Raw genomic sequence first — 11,404 nt, forward strand, 5'->3', positions numbered from 1 at the left:
TAAAATTACTAATAAGAAAAAAAAATTTGCTATAAAAAAAAATTAACATTTTATTGTGTGTATTTATAGTTTGTAAGCAAATAGTAATTAAAAATTTACTCCACAATTCTATGCTTCGAAACGTCTGGGCAAGCGCAGACTGAAGACTTATACTTATACGAGTGCACCCAGTCAATTGTGGGTTTAAGTCTCCCACACTCGATCCATGCGTTTTGAATTTTCTAAATATTTTGCTGTTTAATTGTTTATTTTCAATTACGAATGTTTAAATTTATCTCTTTTTTTTCTGAGTGAGTGGGAGCACACAACTCCACCTCAATGTGATCAATCATCATTCGTCATGGAGTCAACAAAACAAATAAATTTTCTAATTTTTACAATAGAAAAAAGAAAGTTCAAGTTTTTCTCAAAGGGGTTTTTTTCGGATCTATGTATAATTAGGCAAAGCTGATTATGATATGAAGTCAAATAATTGAAAAATAAATTGAAAAATTTAAATGAGCTTAAAGTTTTTTTATTGAAATAAATTAAAAGCATATATGTATAGAAATATATATTTTTTTAAAAATATAAATAAAAGTATATACAAATATAGAATACAAATATATAGATAGAATAAATGGAAATATAAACAATTTAAAAATAGTTTTATAAAAAAAATGTATAAGCTATTAGTTATCCAAGAAGGTTAAGATTACTAACAAAGACGATTACTTGACAAAAAGAGTTATTTGTAGAAAATGTAAAGTATTAAATATTTTAACACCCACAACAAATGCTCTATTTAGAGTCTTTTAAAACTCCACTCATAGTTTAAAGATCTATAATATGACACTCGATTTTTATTTACTTATTTGTATCCATAATATTCGCCCTAGATTTCGTATACATTGGTACCACTTTCTTTTAGGCGCAAGCATACACTCCAATCAATTTTGAATCATTCACTTTTAATAAACTAAGTAAATGTAAAATTGAAGTAAAACAATGGCATCATAAGTTTTATAGGAATACAGGTTCAGAAATATTTTTCTAGTTTTATTGATAGGGGTTTCATTAATATATTATTTATTATTTATCACAAATATTTATATTATGAACTTACTTATAATAAATTACTAATTTTGCATACATTCTTTTTGACGAAAAAAATTCCTGTGATATAATATGTCCTTGATAAAAAACAAAAGATGGGAAGACCCAACGATAAGCAGGCATCTTTATGCAATTTGGCCATGTTCCTCTAACAGGAAATCCATTTCTCTCATTGAAATGCCCCATATTGATGTCAGTCTTGTGGTAGATTTACTTACAGGTCATATAGGTTATGACCTGTATATGATCAGTTTTTCCGAAAGAAGTTGTGTCCATTTGTTTCCGACTTTTTCGAGGGTAAAAATTTATATTGGATTTAGAAGCCCATACATTTGAAATCTAATATACATAACTTCATATACATCATCTATCATTATCTTATACATCACAATCTGAAGCCGCAGCATAATGTTTTTTGCTGTTTCCGGTGGCGGTACTGATGCTTCAGAATCTAAGCATATGTCACATAATAATCTTAATCTATTTGATAAGGCGATGCTGTCTGTCTATTTCAATATCATTTTGTCTGTCTATTTCAATATCATTTTGTCTGTCTATTTCAATATCATTTTGTCTGTCTATCGACAGAAATGATGATTATTGTGACAGTTGGGGCAGTAGAAATTCTCAAGAAACTATCGAACGAACTATTGCTTCTACTAAAAGTCACTATGTGGTGGAAGATTCAATCTGTAGGTGTAATAGTACGAAGTACTATGGTGGAAGTACTTTGAAAATAACGAGCGTGTATCATGAACACTCAGTTTTGTCGGATTATAATCATCACGTGAAATTAAAGACATTGTTGTAGAAGATATGTGGTTCGCATAGAACGATGCCATAAGCCATATAATAAGTACTGTTAGAATTTTGAAAGAAATTGAAGACAGGACAATTTCCTACTTAAATTTCTGTGGTTTTGTGTGAAGGAGGTTTTGAATATCGTGATTGATAGTAAATGTTGTTGAGAATTATTCTAATTTTTCATATAAATATAATAAAATATTTATTTGGATATATTTATATTTTATTAAAATAAAAATTATTATGAATTAGTCTTTAACTTTTTAAAAATAAAATTAAGTTAATAAAAATAACCAAAAATTTTTTTTTTAAATTTTAACTTAAAAATAGTTTTGTTTTTAATTTAAATTTTATTTTGTTTGCGGAAATAAAAAATCTTGTCCAAAAAAAAAAGTATAATGCTACCAAAAAAAACAAAAAAAATCAAAACAATGATAAACAAATGAGAAAAAAAAAACTATAAAAAAAAATTGCTTGTCTAAACTAAATAAAAACTAAGAAAATAGTTAGTCATGTCTTAGCAAATTGCTTTGTTGTTTAATTTTTTTATGTTGTTTAGTCTGCGAGGCGCTCAGATACTAAAAAAAAAGGTAAGCCAAGTTCAGAGCTCGAAGCGAACTGCAGTTACGAGTACCGATTTTGCTACTGTGAAGAACCGAAATCGCATACGCGCTTACGCAAAAGACGCAAAACACGCAACTTCGATGGATCACAATAGTCGAGATGAGCGGATCGCAACCTAAACGCGTGTTTCCACCGCTATTAATTCATTAAAAAGGCGGTAGTAATTTTTTTCATTTATGTGTTTTGCATTTTTGTTTGCATTTTTTTAAATTAATTTTTTTTAAAGTTTTTTCTCCAAAATTTGCTAATTTATTATTATTTTTTTTTTGTCGAGATTGTTATTGTTGCAAATACGCAGATTTCTCTCATTGTCAAGGTTTTGTATTAATTTAAATACTTTATGTATTTTTGGCATTTTTATTTATTTACTGTTCTTTTTTTTTGTTTTTATTTATGTATTCTGGTTAATTTGTGACTTATTTCCGATTTTGACGGAAATAAGACGGAAATAAATCTTAACATATATTTATTATATTTATATTATTGTATATATTCAAGTAAATAAATATTTTTTAAATTGCATTTAGCAAGATACATAAGTGAACTTCACGATAAAGTGTAAATATCGTAGCAGAATTATACAATTGTACAATTATGCTATTGGTTGGGAACAAGTTTACTATACGATATCATAGATAATAAAATTAAACAGTTGTCACAGAACACAGAAGAATCAAAAACAATGTGAGAATAAATTTTAGTGCTGCAAGCAAGCACAATCGCCAAATCAGTTTTGCCCAATATTTATGTATATAGAGTTTTTCTAATATTTCAACTTTTACCCCCCAAAAATAATGAGAAACTTTTATAGTCGGTAAAGAAATTAAAAACAAGAGATTTCTAAAAAAAAAACTTTCACAAGCGGTATTGGGTCTTTGCACAATAATATGGAATAATTGAAAAGTGAATTATCAATTTTATTTTGATTGTATGACAACCAAATATGTCGAACCATTAGAGTGCTTAAATACGTTGAACACGTTGGATATGGTGGGTAATATCTAATGTCTAGTGATTGAAAGTTCCAGAATAAAGGATCAATACTTATATGAATCAAAGAATTAAGGCTCGATTAAGATATTGTATGGTATTGTATTTAGTGAGTTCGATCATTACTTGTTTGTGATCTTGTGTCCATTGATGAATTATAGAATGCTGTCCTACCCATAATTGCCGAAGGGTTTTCTTTCACTTCAGATGTTTCTGGATATAAAGTCGATGTTTAGTCACTCTGATATTAGATGAGTTTAGGAACCTTACATAATGATATGTAAGGATGTTTCTGTGTCCATTATTCATACATAGTATGCATTTGCCAATTGTTGGAAGCTCTAATCGTACACTAAGCTGATTTAGAAGGCAGTGACTGGTTATAACACTTATCATTGCTTTTAAATGTAGTCTATTCAGATTTACGAGAAATTTGCTCTTCCTCTCTGAGTTTCAGTTAAAACATTTGTGATTAGCTCTATTAGTGCAGTGCGTTTGAGCTAACTACAAGAGTTAATACAAAAGGTAAAATAGTAAAATAGCTCGAAGTGAACTGCAGTTACGAGTACCGATTTTGCTATAGTGAAGAACCGAAATCGCATACGCGCTTACGCAAAAGACGCTACTTCCTATTTTATATAGATACTATTTTATATGCGAGAATCTTTCCAGTTAGACCACTTGTGGTTAGTTCTATTGGTAAGGTCCGATAGAGCTAATTATGAGAGGTAATATAAAAAGTAAAGTAGGTTTAATTCTTAATATAATTTATCAATAAAATCAACCTTAGGGAACTATTTTAAATTAATGACGGTTAATTGGTTTGTTAGTTGGTTGCAGGAACAAATCGGTAGATATCTTTCTTTTGACCACAATTAGTTATTCTATGTCATTTTACAACAACATGCTTTGTCAAAACCCTTAGAATATAATAAAACAGAGAGGAGTGATTTACAAACAAAAAGTAAATTATTCCCGTTGAATTTAGATAATTTAATAAATCTTACATCGTTACCGATGAACAGTCTGAGAAGTCATCTGCTCCTCATTTGCATCTGACAAGAAAAAACAAAAAAGTATTTCTCTAAAAACCAATTTCTTGCAAAGGCTACGGCGGGGCATTCACAGAGAATATGCTTACATGTTTCTTTCGCCTGTTAGTTTCCACAACAATATAATATAAATTTGTTCTTAATTCTATTAAACATTAGTAATGTAAATACTATTTACAACATCCATTCATTCCACTTCATTAACTTCTATAATTTAATTGAGAATAATAAAGATAATCGTACTTAACCATTTTCATAATCACTTTGTAATCGCTGGAGAGTTTTGCCAAATATGCATAATAAACTATATGCACATATAAATGAAACTTCTTTAGGTTCACCTGCCCGCTCTGCTGCACTTTCTGCAGTGCAATTGCAACTGCAATGGAAACTTATTCATAAGTCTAAAGTCGGAAAAAGTCTATTTTTAAAAGTTCAAAAGCATAAAAGAAAAAAAAAACAAAAACAAATGTGCATATTAAAAAAGTGCACTCATATAAACTGAAATTGCCAAGTGGCGCCTGAGTGACATGACAAACTATTCTAAAACAAAAGCATACCTCGCTGACGCGAAGGAAGCGACAGAGTTGCATTTCAACACCCACAGTGGGTTAGTGGAGTTTTATCGTCTGTCTGCGTTTACACATTGCAAGTGTAAGTGCAATGTTCTGTGTTTGGTTGGTTGGGTGGTGGGTAGTGGTGGGTAGTGGTTGGGTGGTGGGAAGTGGGCAGTGGTTGGGAGTTGGGCAGTGGTTGTAAGGTTTGTTATTTTTGTTGGCGTTTCTTTTGCATTCTGCTTTTTTCTCAATTATGTTCTGTTACTTTTTCATGTATTGGTTGGTATTGGTTAAATGGTGAGTGAAGTGGTAATGTTGGTTGGTTATAATTGTTAGCACCGCAAGGGTTGGCAACGAATGTAGTTCAATGATCGGCAAAAAGGTGAAGGAAACTTTAAATTGCTATGCTTGTGTATGTGTAAGAATGTTTATGCGTGTTACCATAAATACACACTTATACTTATGTGTGTTTATATATGTAGAAATATGCAACTGTGTTAAAATGTTTATATGTAGTAGCAAATGAAGCTATGCATGTTTTATGCACGTGAATATATTAATGTGCAATTTTATGCTTATTTCTCTTCTATAAGTAAATACACTTTTGTGTATATGTGGCTTTTGTAGATGTAGCATTGCAACGAAGGGCGAAAAAGGGGCGCATTTATTTAGACACAACATGGCGCAATTTCTTTTTATACAAATTTTCATTGAAAGCAAAAAAAATAATTTAAAAAGAAAAAAGTTAAAACTCAGTTAATGTGTCTGTATGCGGAAGCACTGGGGCTTGAATGTAGGACAACGATTTTTTATGCACAGCTTAAAAGTGCTTGAAGTTACTTTGACATGGAAGAGTAAGGAAAAATTTATAAAGTTTTAAAATTTTATGCTGCAACAGAATTTAAAGCTTCGTTTTTCGCCTTTGTGGTTTTTTGATAAAATGCTTTCGAGTTTTATAAAGAGTTCAATGGAATTAATTAAATATGGTCTCAGTAAATTTTTGAACTTTTAAAAAGTTCAAAAACATTTCACCTAATTTTAATATTGATGAAGTTGTTTTGTTGTTAAGAACTTTAGAAGCATAGTTTTAGGTTAGTGGATTCATTTCATGTGTAGCTTGGATGGGCATGATTGAATGGGTATGTAGGTTGGTGGGTTGGTGAAGTAAGAGGAGGATCAAATACTCCACAATTAGCTAAGAACTCTGCTTTGATTTCGCATTCCTCGTAATTGTAAATAAAATAATGGGTATAATTGGACCAGCCGGACCAATGCATTTAATAAAAATATTTGGTCAATACGAATATTGAAAAAATGGCCGAGATTGGTAGAAATGACGCGCCCATAAGTTTAAGGTTGGACAAAGAATAAATAGGTGCTCCGGTATATCCTGTTCAGGTGCCGCTAGATATGTACTACAGATGATTCGACAGGTCATGCTGAGCCTAGATCTATACTGTCCTAAAGTCTAGTATCGTGTTAAGATAGATATCAACCTAAATATTTCCGGTTTCCATGCAGCAAATCGGAGGTTCTACATTTGGGTGATAAGGGTGATTGTAGCACTCGAACTGGCTGCTGGGAAAATAAATTGTATTTTAAAATAAAAAACAAAGTAATTTCACAGAAAGTTGTTTTATCAATTATGTTGCAAAAATTTTAGACCATTTAAGCTAGATTATTTTTCCACCTAAAATAACACTAGAGAGATGAGAAAAGAAGAGATGAGATGAGAAGAGCAGAGAAGAGAAGACGAGAAGATTGAAGAGACCGAGACATTTTAAAAAATTTTAGAACCCAATTTTGATTAAAAGGCATAGAAATAAAAACATGATTATGATTTTAAAGTTATAATTACAGTTTGCTTTATAGATATTCTTTCTCCAGTAAATTAAACTTTAATTTAAAATGATGTGGATAATTTGATTTACTTGAAAGAAAATGGGACCTATAACCGATTCTTAAGACTATTTGGCTTTAATTTGAGCTTGGAGGGAAAACTTGCTATAAAGCTTCTCTCCCCGTTTGAAATTCACAATTTATATGTATTATACAAACAGTTCTATCGCTTAAAATCTATTGCAAACATTTTTCATATGTTTGTTAAGGGAATTTTGTATAGAATATTCTTTTAAATAATATATAATACATTTTTATGTATTATTAAGAAGACTGAATTAAGAAAACTGAATGGGATCAAAGGAAAATTCATGTTCACAAAAATATTTTCTTATTATTGCCCCATACAGCAGACGAGATATTTTGGAAGATTAATTTTGTTGTATTAATTGTTGATACTTGCTACACTTGATGAATTCTGCAGATTGAAAATTAGCATACATGAATTTTGCTTGGTTGTCTCTGTATATAGAAATATTTTCAGAAGTATTTAAACATTTACTTTATTATTTACACAATATGTTACATATAAATTTGTGACATCCGTCTGTCATTGTTCTGTACTGGTATTAAGAATAAAATACCCGTGTAAATGTAAAATATAATTTATCAAAAAATAATAGAGGAAAATATTGTGTATGTATTGATTTCATTATATCATCTGCAGCATTAAAATTTGAGTAAAGTTTCAAACCATTTAATGCAGTAAACTGTGCGAAAACTGTTATAAAAACTAATTTTAATCCTGAATTTTTGTTCAAGTGTGGCATGTGCCATTCAGATGCTTTAATTATATTAAAAAATTGAAATAATTTTTAAAACGTTGGGATATTCTTTATAACAGAGGTTTTTCAGAGAGACTTGATATCAAAATATAAGCTGATTAAGTGCTTGAGTGTCGACTTTATGGAATATTTGCATTTGTAAAAAAACAAGTGTTCACTTAAGCCAGTGTTCAATTTTGAGAAGGAAAAAGTGTATTATTAAACCTTATCTTACCCTCAACTTAATAAAAACTTTAATTTTAACTTATCAAAGCTTTTACTGTAGTTTCCTTACGAATTTAATAATTTTTTTTAAGTGAATTCATAATAGAATCAACACAAAATAATCTATAGAACTTTTACTTTCAAATATTTTTTTCAATGCAAATTCTGTTACACAAGAAAAATAATTATTTTTTTTAATAAATTTCGTTAAAATTTGCATAAAAGATAAAAGAAATTTATGAACAAAGCAAAAGCGATAAAGAAATATTTTTTCATCCCCCAAATGTCACCACTGTTTGCTGCCTAAAGAGAAACGTAAAATACATTGACGAGCTTTGCACAGAGAGGGTAAAAACAAAAGCAAAAACAAAAACAAAAAAAAAATCAGATATTACCGACCGCAATTTGCGAAAAATTGACGTAGGTCGTGTTCGCAGAAAGAAGCCGAAGTCAACGACTTGTAAAAAATTTGACAAAGTTCAAAATCAATTTGATTTATTCTGCATGTATGAATATGCTTGTTCTTATATGTGCAAACATACGGGGGTGTTTATGAAAGTTCTACATAAAACATAATACATATGCATACTGATAACTCAAGTTCAAGTCAATTAAAAATCTGAAAATCTGTATTATATCTGTATTATATATCTATATTTTATTATATCTAATATTAGCTGTTACACTTTTTGTAGTTTTTCGAAAATTTTTTTTATTATTCAATTATTTAATTACTTAATTAATCAATTAATTAAAAATTTAATTAATTAATAAATACAAAATAAAATTTTATTGTTGTAATTTGCTACTATTTAAAGTACTTCCCTATTGAAAATAATAGTTTTACTAAGAATTTATCAAAACGGACGTTAAAAATCAATTAAATTTTTTTTTTAATTAATATTATAATAAAACTAAATTGTTAATTGAATATTTAAAGAAAAGTAATCAATTTTTAAACTAGAGTTCCAATAAAAATATTTGTATTTCATTGTTTGATCATTAAATCAAGACCTTTTCACATTTCAGTAGTATATCACTTACTATTGTATTGTTCAAATAACACTTCAGTTTATATGGTTTAAGTTGTATATGAACAGCAGTAAAAAAATGGATCCCGGGTAATGTTGAGTTAAATCCCATCTACCCAATTCCCTTATCCTCATTCCCTCCTGCATCACTCCCCAACAACTACCCATCCTCTTCTCCACCCATGAAATCATCTTGTATATCCTTTCATGTTATCTGCTATAGATCCCAGTGGGTTACAACAACAACAACAACTACTAAAAATTTAAATTTTTTAATATGCAAAATTCTGTCTAGCATATTATATATAAATACGATTACAGAAAAATTATTCTCATTTTTCAAGTAATTACAATAAAAACTTTTAATTTGAATTTTATTAAAGAAATTAATTATGAAGTGTTATGCCGTTTTCGATTGTTAAATCTAGGGTAACTTTTTCAATCGAGATTCACTTTTAGTGCAATTTTTATTTTCGATTGGTAAATCTTGAGCAATATGTATAATACTCGAGATTAATTTATAAGACTGCAGATATTTTGTCAGAGTAGCAAGACTATCCTGAAATTAATAGCTGTTTTATATGATTTTACCCATAAAGTGTAATTTGATTCGCAATAATATGTATTTATGAAATACATAAATATCTACTAACACAACTACAAAAATGTTAGATTGCAACAATATTTGACTGATCGTCAGTTAAGCTAGATTGAATCTAGATTAACTAATGGAAAACGCGATTGGTTTAAAACATTTTTTTTAAAACTAAAGACTTGAATGTTATTTATTGGCAATACATATGGCAACAATATGGGTCGCCTGACTTTATGAATGACATGTAAAGGATCAATGGAGTAATGTAACATAACCTAGTAGTAGTACAATAGCTCTGATCAAACTGTATATTAAATAATTGTTAGAAGTTATATTTTGTATTAATTTCAATCGAATGGAAAAATAACATTATTTTACTGAAAACTAATACTAACTAAATAAACTAACTATTTTGTTATATATTGAAATTTTTTCATATCAAAAATTAAATCAATAAACAATTTATAGTTGTAATATATAATTATAATTTTAAGTAAATAAATTATAATTATAAATTACAATAATAATTAAAAATAGAAATTATATTTAATAACAATTTCACTCTCCACTCAAAAGGAAAAAAAGTTTTTTTACTAAAATACAACGCTATATTTAATAAAAAATTTTGAACAACATCGAATACGAACGATTCCACTGTAAGGCTGTCTTCGTCATCTAATATTTATCATCAAACAAATTTTGTTTTTTTTTTCTTTTTGAAACACTGATGAGTATTCCCTCCCATGTTCAGTTAATCTATGCACACATCACATTTTGTTCTACAAAAACAAAAAAAATAATGTCTGCATGAAAGCACAGACGTATATATGTATTAAAGCATACACATAAAGCTTAAACAATGAGAAACGCAATAGAGAACAACAACACAAATGTATGTATGCGCACTAAACACACACGCACATATTATACTTGCTTAGAATGCGTGTGCGTGGTTGGATACTTTTCTATTGTGTGCTTTGAAAGTTCTTTTCGGTTGCTGTCGTTTTCATGTGTCTTGTTTTTGTTTTTTTCTCTTTTCTGTGTTAAATTAATTTTATTTTTTTTCTTTCGTATTTGTTGATTTTTATATATTTTTAAAATTTGACCTATTTTCATTATCAAGCGCAAGATTATTCTAATAAAAAATATTGACTGCGTGCAACAGTTAAAAAAAATGTATACAGCTTATATATATTTTGTTGCTGTTAGTATTGTTTTTGTTGTTTTTATTTTAATTGTCAGCGTGCGTTGTTGTTGTTTTGTGTGCTTTTTTTAAATTTTATTTGTATTAACGTTTCTATCTATTTTTTGTGTGTTTATTTTATACTTTATTTTCTTAAGTGAAAAATTCAAACGCATTGCAAGTTAAAGCTAATAATTAATTAATAAAAAAAAGCATAAATAAATTATTTATTCAGACGGTGTGGTTGTTGTTGTGATTATTTGATTCTATAGATATGAAGTTTAGAAATATTTTATGTGCTGACAGGTTTTTGTGTTCTTTTTTTATGAATTTTGTCACTTGTACATATGTCAAGTAAAGGCGAAGTGATAAAAGATTTTATCAGAAAGAAAATTTTTTTCTAATAATTACTTTATATATCATGTAATTTTGTTTTTTATTCGCTGCATTGCTTAGTAAGAGGAAGAAAAAACTTATCAGTTATAATAAGTTCAAACTTTTAAAATAAATTAATTATTATAAAAATTTAGTTTAAGTAGGATTTAACCAATTGTAATATATGTGAATATATTATATTAATATAAA

The sequence above is a fragment of the Teleopsis dalmanni genome, chromosome 1 (assembly GCF_002237135.1).
Source record: "Teleopsis dalmanni isolate 2A chromosome 1, ASM223713v2, whole genome shotgun sequence".
In the NCBI taxonomy this organism is placed as follows: Eukaryota; Metazoa; Arthropoda; class Insecta; order Diptera; family Diopsidae; genus Teleopsis; species Teleopsis dalmanni.